General features: G+C 45.9%; 1 protein-coding gene across 1 annotated transcript in view; it reads right to left on the bottom strand.

Annotated features, from left to right (window-relative positions):
• The window catches only part of LOC138784166 (A-kinase anchor protein 8-like), a 94594-nt gene extending 83183 nt beyond the window's left edge, over positions 1-11411 (bottom strand). The window contains exon 1 of the mRNA XM_069959678.1: positions 11024-11411. The gene's annotated coding sequence lies outside the window, so the exon portion shown is untranslated. The remainder of the gene's footprint in view (positions 1-11023) is intronic.
• Positions 11412-18162: the final 6751 nt, after the last annotated feature.

Raw genomic sequence — 18162 nt, 5'->3', positions numbered from 1 at the left:
TTTGAAAAACAGTGTCCCTCATGATGACAACCTCCCATCTCTAACTTCGTCTTTCCTCTCCTCACTACATCTTCCCTCTCTCACGCAGGCCCACCTGCAGGACCTCAATGCTCCTATCACGGCAGAGGAATTGTCTAAAATCATCAGATCCATCCCAGCAGGTAAAGCCCCTGGCCCCGACAGCTACAGTAATCACTACTACAAAATGTTTGCGGATATCCTGATCCCCACAATGGTGAAATTCTTCCAACATGCGGTAACTTCGGGCACTCTACCAAAAGAAAACCTACAAGCCCTTGTGAGCCCTGGTGATCACCCTCCGTAAGCCCGGTAAAACGCCTGACATCCCCCAAAACTTCCGTCCGATTTCGCTATTGAACTCGGATGTGAAGATCTATGCCAAACTACTAGCCCAACGACTAGCCCCTATCTTTACAACTCTTATTAACGACGATCAAGCCGGTTTCATACCTGGCCGCCAAACGTCGGATAATACCCGTCGGGTAATACAAATCCTCCACCATATTGAAAAAACGGGTCTCCCCGCATTGGCCTTGGACGCCGAGAAGGCATTCAACCGCCTTCAGTGGTCATTTGCCTTCTCGGCCCTTGAGCGGATGGGATTTGCGGGACGCATACTCTCGGCCATCACCGCCTTATACTCTGATCCCTCAGCCAGAGTTCTGGCCAATGGAGCCCTTTCAGATGAATTTGTGATCACTAATGGCACAAGGCAAGGATGCCCCTTATCGCCCCTAATATTTGTGCTCTCGATGGAACCCCGTGCCCAGGCCATTAGACAAGACCCCAAAATTGAAGGAATTCAGATGGGACATGATTTTCATCTTATTTCGCTCTATGCGGATGATGTCCTATTATCCATGTCGCAGTCCCAGCAATCTCTCCCGGCGGTGATGGATAGTATACGCCAGTATGGCGCCTTTTCATACTACCACTTGAACGCGCAAAAAAACGCAAACTATGCCCATTCATTTACCCATGGAACTGATCTCCCATTTTAAAACAAAATATGCTTTCGATTGGTAATCGAAAGGCATTGCATACCTGGGAACCACCCTAACACTCTTGTGCAAATCACTGTACTAGTGATGAGCAAACATGCTCGTTCGAGCTTGGTACTCGTTCGAGTAGTAGGATAATCGATTGTACTCGTTACTCGGACGAGCATCTCACAATACTTGAGAAAATCTCATCCATTTCCTGTAAGTTTGGGAGCTATTTTTCAGCCAATAAGCATGCAGGAGACTCTTTGGTACATCCTGCGATGATGTGAAACCCATACATGTAGATAGCAGCGATTGGTTGGCCAGATCAGATGGCCCTGCCATATAAAAATCGCGGCCGGCAGTGCTCGCTTCAGATGTGTGCTGGAAGAGATTAGGGACAGAGCTGCTGCTAATTAGGGAGAGCGTTAGGGAGGGAATTAGAGTTCTAGTAGGCAGGGAATACTAGCGAAAGAGCCAAACAGCCCTTGTAAGGGCTTAAAGTGACACTGTCACCTTTTTGCATTCTGACATCTCTACACAGGTGTAAAGGGTAAATTTAACTGTTTTCGTACCTTATTTTATATCATACGTCATGGTGCTTGTTCAAGTAAAAAGTCCTCTTTTATCAACTGCAGATTGTGTTAAGTGGGTGGGGCCTTGCGACATTAGCGCCACTTAGCCCCGCAAACAATGCCACAGTTGGCCCCGCCCCCTCGTCGGCCATTGTAACAGGCTGGCCGAAAAGTCTAGACCCCACCCCCTTTACGTCGGCCAACCAATGGGTGTCAAGGGGGCGGGGCAAACGGTAATGTTGTGGGCGGGGCTAAGTGGCGCTAATGTCGCAAGGCCACTTTTTACTTGAACAAACACCATGATGTATGATATGAAATAAGGTATGAAAAACGCTAAATTTACCCTTTACACCTGTGTAGAGATGTCAGAATGCACAAAGGGGGTGACAGTGTCACTTTAAAATCGTTTTTTATTTGTATTACTACAGACTGCTGGCTGGGACTTGCAGTGCAGCTACCACGATTTCAGCAGCACACTGTAGTGATCGGCTGCTGGCAGAAAGGGGACATTAGGTGTTGCATACAGACCCATATGAAGTGTTCAGTACTCTTTTATGATTTTGTGGCTGGTGGTGCTGCTGTCGTAGATTGTATTGCTGTGATTTGTAGTACATCTGCAAAGAACTTGACTGCTCATTGTCCTGTGTAACAGGTGGCATAGACCACAGACCACCACTTACACACAGACTTTACACGACAGCCTCCAAATACTAGTGTGACCACCAGTATATTTACAGTGGTACCTTGGTTTAAGAGTAACTTGGTTTAAGAGCGTTTTGGTTTAAGAGCTCACAGTTCTTCAAAATTATGACTTGGTTTAAGAGCATTGCTTTGGTTTAAGAGCTCCCTGTACTGGGTGGGAGCGCGAGTTGGGGAGGGACATGGTCTGTATAGCGAGGTCTACAGCTCTGTGCTCTGACCCAGGAAGTATCCTTCACCTTCCAAATCATAGCAGATCCACTTCAGGCTGGGGCTTGCATCAGGGGACAGGACTGTGGGGGGTAATCTCTTTATAGATGTAACCCCCTTCTGCCCGGACAGAGAGCGCTGCATGTATGTGTCCACATATGTCCTGCTCCTTCCTTCATGCTCCCTGCAGTCTCTGTCAGCCCTTGTGTTTCCTCTCCATTACTGTACAGTAACTTATAATATCACATATTCAGCTGTTTCTGAATGTTTGTTTCATCTGTTTTACATGTTATTCAGAATAATAAATCATTATTTTGGGGGTGTGGAACCAATTGTCTGCATTTCTATAATTTCTTATGGGAAAATTTGCTTTGGTTTAAGAGTGGATTTGGATTACAAGCTTGGTCCCGGAACTAATTATGCTTGTAATCCAAGGCACCACTGTACTTATTTCTGTATTTCTTACTGAGGACATATCCAAGCTCACTGCTAATTGCCCTGTGTAAGGGGGTATCATACAGTGTATAGCTGCAGTCACCAACAGATTGTATACCACAGCCTCCAAAAAACTAGAGTGACCACCAATATATTTTCTGATTTCTGTATTTCTTACTCAAAGGCATCTCCAAGATCACTACTGATTGCCCTATGTAAGGGGGTGTCACACAGTGTATAGGTGCAGCCACCAACCACCAAGCGCAGCGTTCAACTGTCCCTACAATAGACCTTTGAATGGAAGCACAAATACACTGCAACTCACCCACATGCACAAGCCCTAAATGTGCACATAGGCAAACTGTTGAGCCTGGAGATGCTGCCCTATCGGCTGGTAGAGACTGTTCCTTTGAAGTGTGCCAGTGCCTGACAAGCTGACTAAAAGCCTCTGAGAGTGAATATGTTAGATCCTAATTTATCATCCTTATCTTCTCCATTTTTTGACAACACCGATTACTAGGTGTTCACCCTCCTTACTTACGATCTGACACCACTAGCGCCAGAGGACGTAGTTCTGTGGACCAAAAAGCGGGGGAGAGGAGGGGTGGAGCAGGCAGCTTGTCAAAGGGCAGGGGAACACTCTTCAAGACTTTTGACAGTTTCATGGCACCCCAGCAAGGCTATGTCACCAGTCCCCAGTCTAGACAGAGTAGGGGTAGGCCTTTAGAAAGATAGTGAGGGAGTACCTTGCTGACCATATCAACGTATACAATCTGTGGGTAACTGCAGCTATATAGTATATGCCCACCTCTTACACAGGGCAATTAGCAGTGAGCTTGGATGTGACTGCAGTCATAAATGAAGAAATAAGAAAATATACTGGTCACACTAGTTTCTGGAGGTTGTCGTATACAGTCTGTGGGTAACTGCAGCTATATACTATATGCCACCATCTTTCACAGGGCAATTAGCAGTGAGCTTGGATGTGACTCACCACTTCTCCCCACTGCTGATTAAATTTTGAGTTTGAGTTTGACTTGGAGGTGCTGGGCTGCCTTGCCCCTAGCGTGTTGTCTGAGCAGGTCTTCAGTGCAGCTGGTGGCATCATCACTAATAAGCGCACCCGCCTGTCAACTGACAGCGCTGACAGGCTGACGTTTATTAATTTCCTCATTTCTGTATTTCTTATTGCAGCCATTTTCAAGCTCACTAGTAATTACCCTGTGTAATTAGCAGTGAGCTTGGTTGCGTGTGACAACGCACGGAACCTGGTGACGGCTCTGCAACTCGGCAGCCTCACACATGTACCATGCCGGGCTCACATCTTTAACCTAGTCTTGGTGCGTCCGCATCTGTGCGCATTTCCACAAGTCAACCAGGGAAAGTTACCCCAACTGCTACAGTCAAATTCAAAGTCAAATTCAAACTCAAATCAGCGGTGGGGAGAAGTGGTGAGTGACATGATGCAGGGAATGTTACCCTAACTGCTACAGTCAAAGTCAAATTCAAAACAGCAGTGGGGGGGAGAAATGATGAGTGACATGATGCAGGGAATGTTACTCTAACTACTACAGTCAAATTCAAAGTCAAATTCAAACTCAAAACAGCGGTGGGGGGGGAGAAGTGGTGAGTGACATGATGCAGGGAGTTTACCCCAACTGCTACAGTCAAATTCAAACTCAAAACAGCAGTGGGGGGAGAAGTGGTGAGTCACATGATGTAGGGAATGTTACCCAAACTGCTACAATCAAATTCAAAGTCAAATTCAAACTCAAAACAGCGGTGGGGGGAGAAGTGGTGAGTGACACAATGCAGGAAATGTTACCCCAACTGCTACAGTCAAATTCAAACTCAAAACAGCGGTGAGGGGAGAAGTGGTGAGTGACATGATGCAGGGAATGTTACCCCAACTGCTACAGTCAAATTCAAACTTAAAACAGCGGTAGGGGGGAGAAGTGGTGAGTCACATGATGCAGGGAATGTTACCCCAACTGCTACAATCAAATTCAAACTCAAAACAACGGTGGGGGGAGAAGTGGTGAGTCACATTATGCAGGGAATGTTACCCCAACTGCTACAGTCAAATTCAAACTCAAAACAGCACTGGGGGGAGAAGTGGTGAGTCACATGATGCAGGGAATGTTACCCCAACTGCTACAGTCAAATTCAAACTCAAAACAGTGGTGGGGAGAAAAGTGGTGAGTCACATGATGCAGGGAATGTTACCCCAACTGCTACAATCACATTCAAACTCAAAACAACGGTGGGGGGAGAAGTGGTGAGTCACATTATGCAGGGAATGTTACCCCAACTGCTACAGTCAAATTCAAACTCAAAACAGCGGTGGGGGGAGAAGTGGTGACATGATGCAGGGAATGTTATCCCAACTGTGGATGTCATCTTACCGGTGTCCTCTGCCGTCCTTTCACCAGTACCTTCTACCTTCCTTGGATGTTGTAGCCATTTTGAAGGCAGGATTGACCAGGTCTTTTTAATAAAATTCCTGGGCCTCTTAAGAAGACTGTATTGTTATTCTTCGTCCCTACCTCCAAAGATATGCCTCTCACGCACAACTGCATGAGGGTGTGAGGCTAAATCTAGCCATAATCCGACAATTTTTATTGAATGATTGTATTGTCCATCTTGGTCTGGGTCAGTGGTGTCAGGCTAAGTTTTTGGGTGGTCCATATGCTACCAGTGTTTGAATGGTTCCATGTGTTCTCACCGCCATGCTGTGTCAGGCTAAATTTTAGGGTGGTTCAAATGCTACCTCTGCTTTATTGGAACTCTGTGTCCTCACCGCCATGCTGTGTCAGGCCTAATTTTTGGGAGGCTCACTTGCTACGTCACTTTTAATGGTTCTGTGTCCTCACCACCATGCTGTGTCAGGCAAACTGGGTGGTTCATATGCTACCTGTATTTGAATGGTTCCCTGTGTCCTCACTGCCATGCTGTGTCAGGCTAAATTTTGAGGTGGTTCATATGCTACCTCTGTTTCAATGGTTCTCTGTGTCCTCACCGCCATGCTGTGTCAGGCTGAGTTTTTGGGTGGTTCATATGCCTACCTCTGTTATAACCAGGCTGTTGCCCAGAATTTGGCATAATGGTGCGATTAGGCAGCCTCAGAGGCATCCATACATACTGCCTCTTCTGTTTCCTGTCCATTTTCGTGGTGTTTCCATAATTTTCTGAGGTTGACAGGTTTTCACACAACCTTCCCTCTACCGAACTTGGGTCAATGGGGTTCGTTACTTGAAATAAGCACCCGAGTATCAGTAAATATTCCTCTCGAGTATCGAGCACCCAAGCATTTTAGTACCCGCTCATCACTACACTGTACCCGTTAAACTATCTACCCTTATTAAAACGAATTTCGGCCGAAATCGTTAGCTAAATTTGAGGTTTCGTGGGTGGGCAGCGTGGCTGCTTATAAAATGTTTATCCTGCCTCTTTTTCTCGATCTTTTCCGAACTGTCCCGATCCCTCTCCCTAATTCCTTTTTCCAGCAAGCACACAAACTCATGACAACCTTCATCTGGGCGGGAAAGAAACCTAGAGTCGCCCTAGCTCTCCTTCATAGACATGTAGACTCTGGGGGACTGGGGGTCCCGGATCTAAGGGGATATCATACTGCCAACTGAGATATTGGATGCGACCTCCTGCCGAAACTCCATGGGTCCGTATCGAGAAATCGCTAGTCCTTCCTTTTTCATTAAACAATGTGATATCCCTACCTTTTTGGAGTGGGGGCGCTCTGGTTTGCTCTGACCCCATTATGAGGGCTTCGCATGCGGCCTGGGTTAAACACCTGAAAGGTGATGAATCAGACTGCAAACTGGAACAAAAAGATATTTCCCTCTCTCTGATACAAGCGTTGATCCCAAATCTCAATCTAGACATCTGGCAAAAGAAGAGAATAACCCTTGTCTCGCCATTGTTGCATCAGAAATACTCACTCCCTAAGGGTGTGTTCACACCTACAGGATCTGCAGCAGATTTGATGCTGTGTTCAGTTATTTAAATGAAATCTGCTGCAGAAAATCTGCTGCAGATCCTGTAGGTGTGAACGCACCATAAGGGAGAATTCCATAAATTTCTCCAAATTCGCCACTGTCTGGCCGATCTGTGGCCTTCGGGGGTTGGAGCAGACCAGTTGTCCCTCTCCTTCCTGTCGAGAGGGACTAAGGGTTAAAAACACCTGTACAATATTGTGACAGGGTATAACGCATCCACAAAATCTCAGAACATACTGGCCTGGGAACGAGACCTTGGCAAAAGTTTTGTGGAAGCGGACTGGCAACTAGCTTTTTAATCCGCTAGAAGGTCACTGAAGTGTAGGTCTCACATGGAATCTTGGCACAAAACCATAACCCGTTGGTACTACACTCCAGACAGATTGGCCAGGATCGGCAAGCCACCAAAGGGACAGAGCACCATTTAGAGGCTGGAATGGAGGATAGAGGCCATGTCGCAATTACAAAGCTCCTGTGCTGCCAGGACAGTAGAACTCCCCCACAAGTGACCCCATTCTGGAAACTACACCCCTCAAGGAATCTAACAAGGGGTGCAGTGAGCATATTGACCCCACTGATGACGGACACATATGTAGAACATGTGCTGTGAGAATAAAAAATTAAATTTTTTTCATTTTCACGGCACAAATGTGCCTGTCACCAGGGGCCCATATCCCCGCTGCCCCCCCTTGTTAGATTACTTATAGGGTGTAGTATCCAGAATGGGGTCACTTGTGGGGGTTTCTACTGTCCTGGCCGCACAAGGGCTTTGTAATTGCATCATGGCATCCTCTAATGGGAATGGCGGCCATACCTATTTAGCTGGGGAAAAGGGACAATTTTTAATTTATTTGGGGGTATTAGGCCAATTATTAGTTTATAAGGTTGAAAAAGACAGGTGTCCATCAGATTCAACCTGTGTTGATCCAGAGGAAGGCAAAAAAACCCTTGTGAGGCAGACGACAGTAGCCTCATCACTGGGGAAAAATTCCTTCCCGACTCCATAATGGCGATCAGAATAATCCCTGGATTAACGTGACACCTGAAATAGGAATAAGGGACAGAACTTAGAAAATGTAGAACTCCAATGACGTGTGGTACGCCTTGAAGCGATCCAGTATGCAGAGGCCGGGGGGATCAGGACAGGTGTCACACTGGAAAATGGTGTCCTTCCTGATCCCCCTATTACGCCACACTCTGCGCTTCTTTTGGGGTCTCCTGTGGGGGACATCACCTGGAAAATGTTGCCCTGGTGCGATACGGGGTCCTTCATATCCAGAAGCGCTGGGTCCGCTCCATGGCTGCTAAATATTAGGGCTTTATTACTGCTTCTGATATTTTCGGATCGTGCCGCAAGCTACAGTAGCTCGGGCAGCGAGTGACCGGAAGAGGGGGTGCTGGTATAAAAGTTATCCCCGTACAGGTGGTAACCTTTATCCAGCAGTGGGAAGATCAGTTCCCAAACGATCTTCCCACTAACTCGGAGGATGAGGGGCATCTGGGGGCTGGATTCAGGTGTCCCTTCCTTCATTTACTCTAGGGATACATGTACACTGCGGAATGGCGAAGGATAACCCTTTGTGCATTCCGCACCTGGCACCCGCCGGCGGACTGATGCAGGCGCGTATCTCCGCCCATGTCACACTCCATTCTATGCACGGGCGGGTTCCGCCCTCTGTCCGAAGAATGAACGTGTTCATTCTTTGGACGGACGACGGTATCCGCCCGTGCATAAAATGGAGTCCATGACACGGGCAGAGATGCGCGCCTGCATCAGTCCGCCGGCGGGTGCCAGCTGCGGAATGCACAAAGGGTTATCCTTCGCCATTCCACAGTGTATATGTACCCTTAGGCTGGGTTCACACTCCGTATATTTCAGTCAGTATTGTGGTCCTCATATTGCAACCAAAACCAGGAGTGGATTAAAAACACAGAAAGGATCTGTTCACACAATGGTGAAATTGAGTGGATGGCCGTCATATATAACGGTAAAGAACTGCCATTATTTAAATATAACAGCCGTTGTTTTAAAATAACAGCAAATATTTGCCATTAAATGGCGGCCATCCACTCAATTTCAACATTGTGTGAACATAGCCTTTCTGTGTTTTCAATCCACTCCTGGTTTTGGTTGCAATATGAGGACCACAATACTGACTGAAATATACGTAGTGTGAACCCAGCCTTAATCTGTAAGTGTGCCCTGAGGTACTCTCACAGAGTTTGTAGAATTTCACGCCATACCGTCATCTCTTATTGGGACGGTACTGGCAGAAAAGACGTGTCTGGGGGGCAGTGTACGCTACGCTACCCCCAGACACGTCACTGGATGATGATGATGAGGATGAATGGAGGAAAGAAGAATCCCCCATTCATCCTCACTGGCTGTTTCGGTGTCGGAGGCAATACCTGCGTATGCGTCCTCCACTGAAAACACCCTGGGGGCCATTTTTATATGGGGATTGGTATATGGGGTATGTAAATGTGTAGTGGTGTAGTGTAAAACTTTATTTCATGTAGTGTAGTGTAATGTAGTGTTTTTTACATTTTTTTTTACAGTAAGAAAAAAAAAACCTACGCCAAGAAAGGAGTTGCTCATAGGATAAGTGCGGCATTTATCAGCAGACAGTGGCGGTATAGAAAAAAAGGGGAAAAACAACCCATACGACAAAAAGGAGGAGTTGCTGATCAGCAGCGCACTTACGTTTGATGCTGATCAGCACTCAGCAGCGTTAGGGCGCATAAAAAGAAAAAAAAAAATTGGGGAGGGGGGGAATCTTTTTACCCCAAAGCAACTGATCAGTGTATAATATACACTGATCAGCCGCTAGGGGGCAGTAGAGCGAAGCTGGCGAAGATAGCCGAAGTCAGACGCCGAAGACCCGAGGGGAGCCGTTATAGCAGGCCATTCTGAATAACATGTAAAACAAATGAAACATTCCGAAACAGCAGAATATGTGATATTATAAGTTAATGTTCAGTAATGGAGAGGATGGGAAACACAAGGGCTGACAGAGACTGCAGGGAGCATGAAGGAATAAGCGGGACATATCGGGGCACATAAACTCAGTACTTTCTGTCCGGGGAGAGAGGGGTTACAGCTATGGAGAGATTACCTCCACCGTCCTGTCCCTTGATGTAAGCCCCAGCCGGAAGTGGATCTGCTATGATTTGGAAGGTGAGGGAGACTTCCTGGGTCAGAGGACAGGGCTGTAGACCCCGCTATGCAGACCATACACCTCCCCCACTCACCCAGTGCAGGGAGCTCTTAAACTAAAGCAATGCTCTTAAAGCAAGTCACAATTTTGAAAAACTGTGAGCTCTTAAACCAAAACGCTCTTAAACCAAGGTACCACTGTATTTGCATTTTCCCAACACAATTCACCCACCCTTCAATAACACCAATTCGCCAATACCCTTATTGTTTTGTTTGTAAACAATCTTGAACCTTCTGAACTTATTCAATTTATCACCGCATTATTGATTAATATTTATCCCAAAACCAATTTCACTCAAATATTTTCCATTCAACATTCAGATACACCACTTATATAGCACCAAGTAGGCATCTGAAGACAATTCAGACTTTTCAACCTTATTTTCCCTCTCAGGTTTTTAAGTGACAATGAGATATTTAGGAGGAGCAAAGGGCTGTTATATCCAAACATAAGGGGCTGTCACTCTCCCTTTCTTATCCCACCTTTCTATGTTATTTGTCACCCCCCATAGTCCAGGTCTTTGTATTGTCATACTTCAGGTCAGGGGAGTAACTACCACTGTAGCAGCCATAGCAGCTGCTATGGGGCCCACCGCATCAGGGGGCCCTGTTGCCTGATCCTGCAGTACACTGGGCCCCCTAAGCTGTCCTCATTTGCAGCATTAGGTGGCCAAGTGGGCCTCCCAGGTTCTGCAAATATCCGTTTTACCTGCAACCACTCCTGACAAGCCCTTGCAGTTTTGAATAAACTTGACGGCTTAGTGGTCATTCAGAAACAGGGGGTCCTAATCAAAAATTTGCTATGGGGCCCAGCTATTTCTAGTTACTCCCCTGCTTCAGGTCCAGGGTCGGCGTCAGCACAGGGCTTACCTGGGCAAGTTTTGAATATCAGAAGACACAGGAGAAAGAGCAGGACCTGCCATCGTCCTGCAGAGAGAGGGAAAAAGGACCTGATCACATGATTGGAAGGTCCTCAACCTAATTATACAGTGTGGAGACCAGCCTGGCAGAGAGGAAGACGGATTAGACTTAGCTGTAATTACTGTGTTTTAGTCAGTCAGCCAGTTGTAATGGCCCAGTCCGCTATATATTGTCAGGCGTCTGGAGGTATATTGTTGCCATTGGCAACCCTAGACTGTCTGAATTGGGGCCTATGTGTTTGTGTCTCTTCCTGGCCTCTCTTGTGGTAATGTATTAAATGAGCATTGTATTCTGTCATGTATTTGTTTGATGCTGTTATGTATTGACCTCTAGTGGTACAGGTACAAGTGTTATTGTAGTTTCCATAGCAACCCACTAGGATAATATTGATTGGTCAATTTATATGTTTGTAAACAAGTGTTAAGCTTGATCAGTGCTCCTCCCCTGCAACCCATCACTCTAGTGATTGGCCAGGGGAAAGCAGGCTCTGCCCACCTTCTACCCAGAGGGCTGTGGGGGTCTTGACAGTTGACAGTTAGGAGTCTGGCTTGTCACATCTAACCTCCATGAATCACCTTAGTAATCCTGTCAGGCTTAAAGGGGTAGTGCACCAAAAAATTTTTTCTTTTAAATCAACTGCTGCCATGAAGTGCCAGAGATTTGTAATTTACTTCTATTAAAAAATCTCAAGCCTTCCAGTACTTATCAGCTGCTGTGTGTCCAGCAGGAAGTGGTGTTTTCTTTCCTGTCTGACACAGTGCTCTCTGTTGCTTCCTCTGTCCATGTCAGGAACTGTCCAGAGAAGGAGCAAATCCCCATAGAAAACCTCTCCTGCTCTCCAGACTGGAAATAATACCACTTCCTGCTGGGCATACAGCAGCTGATAAGTACTGGAAGGCTTCAGATTTTTTAATAGAAGTAAATTACAAATCTCTGGCACTTCATGGCAGCAGTTGATTTGAAAGAAATTTTTTTTGGGTGCACTACCCCTTTAAGGTTCAGTCTCCTAACCTGTTTCCAGGCAGCTATAAGGATTCATACGTGTCCTCAAAGTCTCAGTAGGACATTCTCTGTATTTATTAGTGCCTGCTGTCGGATTGGTGAAGTGATAGAGGGTCACCCATTCACCATCCACATCTTCCTGGCTCTCAAGTCAGTGTGTTCATGCGTCTTCCTACTGCAAGTCAGTGAGCGTTGACAGCGTTAAATTCTTCTCAAGTCATTAACTTCAAGTACCTATTCACACGTACCTTATAAAGGCTGGAAACCGCAAAGTCCCTGGAACAGGTCTGTCTACTCTATTCCTGTAATCCTATCTATCTACTAAGTCCAAGTTATAGTAACCAAGGTAACCCCCCTTGAAGCTAAGGACTCTGATCAAGCCAACATATATTTACCATCAGATGCCCCTGTATTGGATTGTACAAAGTTATTCTTCAAGTAAAGTTTCCATATAATTTCACCGCTACTGTGTAGAGACTTTTATTAAAGATATTCCCCTATGTATATGCTGAGAGGGGAAGGGCGCCAGCACCCTCAGACCCCACAGTGATAGGAAGGTTAAAGATGAGCGCTAAAGTTGCACTAAACCACCCAGTAACAATTCCTCAGTATATTACAGTACACCGCAAGGGAATATTTTTCTTGGCATCACGAACAGGATTTTAGCTCTGTGCCTATTCTGCAACGCTGCACTACAAGTCCCAGAAGTGCTGATTGAGGGAGTTCTGTTTATTGATCTGTGCTTGGACTGTGCTGTGACTGCCTGTGTTTTTACATTTTGGGCGCCATTTTCTCTGTGTTTCTGCTGCTGGAGCAGCTAACAAGGGGTTAATTTAACTGTTAACTGTAGCTCTGCCCATGCACACCAGGAGCTCAAGCCCCGCCCACCTGCAGGGTCTTCCGATTAGTGACTGCCAGATAAGTGCCATTCTCATTTCTACTGTGGTACTCAAGATAAAGAGGGGCCCCTCAGACGATGCTGTTCCACCAGTTGCGACCACCGTAATGTGAAAAGGAGACGCGCATGCCCCCACAGCTAGTTAGTGTAGTTCTATTGGTAGCGCTTAGGTGCCTTCTATTTAATTGGTTGTCCACCTCTCCCCCAGATCTTGCAATGATGGTGTCGCAATTAAAGATATTCTTTGGGGTAGACAGGCTGGATGCCGAACGTCGCAAAAATAAAGCAACTAAGAAATTCTTTCAAAAATGGAAGACATTTATTGTAACGCACTACAGCGCACAAGAAATAGCTTACATTATGCGTCCCTTCATGATGACAGAGTGGTATTGCAGGGCGGATTTGGCTCAGTCCCTGGGACGTTTGACAGTGACACAATCCATGTTGTAAGACGCATTGTCTCTGCTACATAGATTCCCAAGTGCCTTATTAGGATACTACCACAGTTAGAGAAAGACAGAAGGGGGTAACCACCATCTAACTGGATTGTCTGTATAACCTTTGATAAATGTATTTATGTGATACTTTGAAATGTAATGTAGTAGGATCTTACTGTTTTCAGTTTTGGTTATGTTGCGACCATTTGACTTTTCTTCACTCTTCCTTTTTGTATTCATACATTGGAAAATCAAATAAAATCTATTAAAAAAAAAAAAAAAAAGATAAAGAGGGGGAGGATTTTCAAGAGACTGTTCTGCTGCATAATTTTTAAATTTCTTAAAGAGACAGTCACACAATTTTCTTTTTAAAGGGACAGTGTACTAATTGCTGCAAATATGTCTGATCCTCAAGCTGTTGATCAAGCTGTCTCCAGCAGTCCTGCCTTATCATCTACTAGTGCTCCTGCATCCCAAGCTGCTGCCGCCAATGTTGTTCCTGCTCCAGTTGCTGCTACTGGTCTACCATTCTTCATAGGAACCTACAGTCTTCCCAACTATAGGGGAGAGCCTCACACTTTTGCTAGCTTTAGGGAGAAAATACTTTGTACCCTTGAACTTGTCTCACTTTCTCCTACTCAGCAGGTACAATTGCTTCTAGGCCAGCTTGAAGGTCCAGCTGCTGAAGAAGTGCGTTCCTGGCCAGCCACTGAAATATCCAGTGTCCAGCAAATTCTCAACCGTCTACGTAAGGAGTTTGAGGTCCAGTCACCTACAGAGGTACGGTTAAAATTTTATGACAGACGTCAGAAACCAGGTGAGACCCTCCAAGATTACGCACTCGCATTACAGTCTGCATACAGAGCACTAAGCCAAGTTGACCACCTAGACTATGGGTCTCCAAACTGCGGCCCTCCAGCTGTTGCAAAACCACAATTCCCATCATGCCCGGCCAGCTAAAGCATTGGATTTGGCTGTCCAGGCATGATGGGAAATGTAGTTTTGCCACAGCTGGAGGGCCGCAGTTTGGAGACCCATGACCTAGACCCTTTTGCTGCTGAAGGTATCATCACAGACAGATTCATAGAAGGCATGGACTTTAGACTGATACAGAGTCAGTTACGCATGCTAGCAGCACAAAACCCCAATATGTCATTCCTTGATTTTAATACTCTGGCACTACATGTTAAAGGAACTGATTCACCATGCACCACTTATACTTCTACTACTTATTCCCAAGACATGGCTGGTGAAATTTCTGTTACATTGTTACTACCTTCTGTGCCACCTATGCAAGCCACCCAAGCATCTACACCTACTAGCACCACTGTTTCTCAGGATACACTTGTGCAAGTAGTGGACTCTTTATGCCAAGCTTTAAAAGAGTTAAAGAGCCATTCCTCCTCATCATCCCATGACTTCTGCTAGTAGGCCATTGTCTCCAGAGCATCGCTCTAATCGTCCCAACACAGATAGGCCCCCACCAACAAGGTTTCAAGAGCGTGAACGTCCCTACTGTATTTATTGTCACCGAAATAAACATTGCAAGTCACAGTGTTACCAGTTAAATGGGATACCCCCCCCAACTCAAGGGCCGCCCCTCGGGAGGTAATGCCAAAGGCCCAGTCACAGTGGTTTTCAAGGTTTCTATCAAAATGCCCACAATTAACTGTATGGATTGATGGTGTTCCCCTTGAAGCTCTTGTTGACACCAGTTCCCAGGTCACCACCATTTCCAGACAGATTTTGAGAAACATTGGGACCCCCATGTATTGAGATCGGCTGACAAGGCTAAGGTTCAGTTAATTGCTAGTAATGGTCAGCCCATTCCTCAATTAGGCTACTGGGAGCCTACTCTGCAAATTGGTGATCGTAAGCTGCCACGTCAAGGTGTTAGGGTGCGTGCACACTACGGAATTGCCGCGTATAACCCGCGGCGTATTCCGTCGCTCGTCTCCGCACGTGGCGGCGCGCATTTCCATCCGTGCCATAGACACTATTCTATGCACGGGCGGATTCCGCGTTCCGTCGAAAGAATTGACATGTCAATTCTTTCGACGGAACGCGTAATCCGCCCGTGCACAGAACAGTGTCTATGGCACCGGCGGAAAAGCGCGCCGCCGCGTGCGGGGACGAGCGACGGAATACGCCGCGGGTTATACGCGGCAATTCCGTAGTGTGCACGCAGCCTTATAGTGACTGAATCTGAGGGAGTTAGTACAGCTATAGTGTTAGACATGAACGTGTTTTCTGAGTTATTGAATGCTTAGCATGCCTCTTTGCCCTCTATTTCCTCCCATTACAGCCAAGCAGTTCAAAAAACCATTAAGAGCGCTCACGGCCCAGCAGAAGTTCGCCAACCACAGAGGAGCGATTTGCCGAGTTCACACTAAAGATATCCGTCCCATCATTCTGGCTGCCGACAGTGAGTCTTTGGTCTGGTGCAGAGTTCGACCTGGAATTGACAATGCTGACTTACGAAGCTCTGATTGACTCTGTCCAAGTTAATGGCCATCCCCTTGTAAAAGCTGCAAGAAGCATTGTTACAGTCTCCAATGGACAAATTCCTGTACGGTTAGTTAACCTCAGCGAATCCACTGCTGAACTCTCAAAGTTCACCACAGTCGCTCAGTTATACCAGCTGGATCCTGAAGACATTCTGGACGAAGAAACCCTTGCCTACCAGAAATCGATCAAAGCTACCTCTAAAAGGTCCTAACCAGTCTACTACCCTCTGGTGGGATGAGCTTAAAGTGACACTGTCACCCCCTTTTTGCATTCTGACATCTCTACATAGGTGTAAAGGGTAAAGTTAGCGGTTTTCATACCTTATTTTATATCATACCTCATGGTGCTTGTTCAAGTAAAAAGTCATCTTTTATCAACTGCAGATTGTGTTAAGTGGGCGGGGCCTCATGATATTAGCGCCACTTGGCCCCACCCACAGGGCTAGACCTTTAGGCCAGCCTGTTCCAATGGCTAGCGTTGGGGCGGGGCCAACAGTGGCACTCTGGGCAGGACTAAGTGGCGCTAATGGCCCCACCCACTTAACACAATCTGCAGTTGATAAAAGATGACTTTTTACTTGAACAAGCACCATGACGTATGATATAAAATAAGGTATGAAAACCGCTAAAATTACCCATTACACCTGTGTAGAGAAGTCAGAATGCAAAAAGGAGGCGTCAGAGTCCTTGGGCCCCACCTATCATCCTGGTAAAGAAGAAATATGGCAATATTCGCTTCTGTGTAGACTACCACGAATTGAATAACATCACCCATAAAGATGCGTACCCTCTCCCACGCATAGAGGAGTCCATTGCTGCACTTGGCTCTGCTGCCTATTTCTCTACGCTTGACCTCACTAGTGGTTATTAGCAAGTCCCCATGGCTCCAGAGGATCAAGAAAAAACAGCATTCACCACTCCCATGGGCTTATAGGAGTTTACCAGTATGCCATTTGGACTATGCAATGCTCCTGCCACGTTTCAAGGGCTGATGGAAAGATGCTTGGGTCATGTGAACTTTCAAAGTGGGCTGCGAGTTTGTCTACCCATAGAATTTACTGGGCAGGGATCCGCAGCGGATCTCGCTGCCAATCCGCAGCTAGAAATCCGCTGTGGATCCGGTACGTGTGAACGTACCCTTAATAGAAAAGAAATTTTCCTTATGTGGATTTCCCCTTTAAGGTTGTCAGTGGCTAATAGAAGCCTATGGGTGCGGAATTTATCCAGATGTCCTGATAAATTTCAAGGACGTGGGCATGTGGCAAAGGGGCAATCCCCTGCTACAGTCATTTGCTTCAGTGTAATTATGAGACTGGACCTCTTCTACCAGGAGAACAGAGAACTGATATATATATATATATATATATATATATATGGTGCACCTGTGGATATATATATATATATATATATATGGTGCACCTGTGGAGTATGTGATATTCTTGGTAAATTTAAGTAATTCAATAAAAACTAAATTTTAGTCAGGTCCCTAAGGGGTCTCTGTCCCCCGGGACACACAGCCTGTGGGACAGGGGTTAGTAGTCAATATTGGACCCCTGACTAAGAGGGCATGTGCACACTACAGAATCCTGATGGAACACCCATTACGGATTCCGCAGCTCGCATCTCCCATAGTCTCCATTCTATAGTTTGACAGATTCCGCCGAATCTGACAAAGCACAGAATGAAGTCTATGGGAGCCGCAGAGATGCGCACGGCCACAAGCTGCGGATTCCGTAGTGTGCACGTACCCTAATTGTGATACTAGAGGACACCATCAGAGATTGCGTGGAGTCTATGTCTCGCCAAGTCACAGCTCTGCATGTATGTAAATTATACCCGGCAATCACTGATAGTGCTTATATGTGAGATCTGGTAATAACCAAGTGTGCAAGGACCTACCTGGCTTTTAAAGATGCTAAATTCCATCTCTCACCAGTCTGCAACCGCCAGTGACAGGAAACATTAGATTGCAATAAACAGAATATAGAGAAAGGATGGCCTTTTTTGGCATCTTTTATAAGGACTATATTGGATATCTTGGATACAGCGAGGCCCCATTCAGCGCTATATATCTAAAACCACCGCAGTTACAAAGTACTTAACTGTACAAAAAACAGATTCACATTTATTTTTTTGATTGAGGAATGGAAAAAAAAAATATTTTTTTTTTGACACAACAGACATCACTTTTGCAAGTTTTTCATGGATTTTTTTTTTTATCTTGTTCCTAAAATGTGATAATAT

Source organism: Dendropsophus ebraccatus, chromosome 1 (genome assembly GCF_027789765.1).
Source record: "Dendropsophus ebraccatus isolate aDenEbr1 chromosome 1, aDenEbr1.pat, whole genome shotgun sequence".
In the NCBI taxonomy this organism is placed as follows: Eukaryota; Metazoa; Chordata; class Amphibia; order Anura; family Hylidae; genus Dendropsophus; species Dendropsophus ebraccatus.
This window is presented reverse-complemented; position numbering and strand designations above follow the sequence as displayed.